The 912-nt window shown below is 41.7% G+C and overlaps 1 non-coding gene across 1 annotated transcript; it reads left to right on the top strand.

Moving 5' to 3' along the window:
- The first annotated feature begins 365 nt into the window (after positions 1–365).
- Positions 366–473, top strand: LOC130942789 (small nucleolar RNA R71). Its single transcript, XR_009071340.1, has one exon. It is a non-coding gene; the product is annotated as a small nucleolar RNA R71 (small nucleolar RNA).
- Positions 474–912: the final 439 nt, after the last annotated feature.

The following is a 912-nucleotide window of genomic DNA, read 5'->3' as shown; positions in this document are numbered from 1 at the left end:
GAAGGGTTCTCAGGATCATAAGCTTCTTCTTCAGATGAAGCATCCTTAGTACTGCTTGGTGCATTTTGCATTCCAGACAGACTTTGAGAAATCAAATTGACTTGTTGAGTCAATATCTTGTTCTGAGCCAGAATGGCATTCAGAGTATCAATCTCAAGAACTCCTTTCTTCTGACTTGTCCCATTGTTCACAGGATTCCTTTCAGAAGTGTACATGAATTGGTTATTTGCAACCATTTCAATTATCTCTTGAGCTTCTGTAGGCATCTTTTTCAGATGAAGAGATCCTCCAGCAGAGCTATCCAAAGACATCTTGGATAGTTCAGAGAGACCATCATAGAAAATACCTATGATGCTCCATTCAGAAAGCATGTCAGAAGGACATTTTCTGATCAATTGTTTGTATCTTTCCCAAGCTTCACAGAGGGATTCTCCATCCTTCTGTCTGAAGGTTTGGACTTCCACTCTAAGCTTACTCAATTTTTGAGGTGGAAAGAACTTTGCCAAGAAGGCATTGACTAGCTTTTCCCATGAGTCCAGGCTTTCTTTAGGTTGAGAGTCCAACCATGTCCTAGCTCTGTCTCTTACAGCAAAAGGGAATAGCATAAGTCTGTAGACCTCAGGGTCAACCCCATTAGTCTTGACAGTGTCACAGATTTGCAAGAATTCAGCTAAGAACTGATGAGGATCTTCCAATGGAAGTCCATGGAACTTGCAATTCTGTTGCATTAGAGAAACTAATTGAGGCTTAAGCTCAAAGTTGTTTGCTCCAATGGCAGGGATAGAGATGCTTCTCCCATAGAAGTCGGGAGTAGGTGCAGTAAAGTCACCCAGCACCTTCCTTGCATTGTTTGCATTGTTGTTGTTTTCGGCTGCCATGTCTTCTTCTTCTTTGAAGATTTCTGTTAGGTCC

Source organism: Arachis stenosperma, chromosome 7 (assembly GCF_014773155.1).
Source record: "Arachis stenosperma cultivar V10309 chromosome 7, arast.V10309.gnm1.PFL2, whole genome shotgun sequence".
NCBI classification, from domain to species: domain Eukaryota; kingdom Viridiplantae; phylum Streptophyta; class Magnoliopsida; order Fabales; family Fabaceae; genus Arachis; species Arachis stenosperma.
Note: the sequence above shows the minus strand (reverse complement) of the source record. Positions and strands in the feature narration are given on the sequence as shown.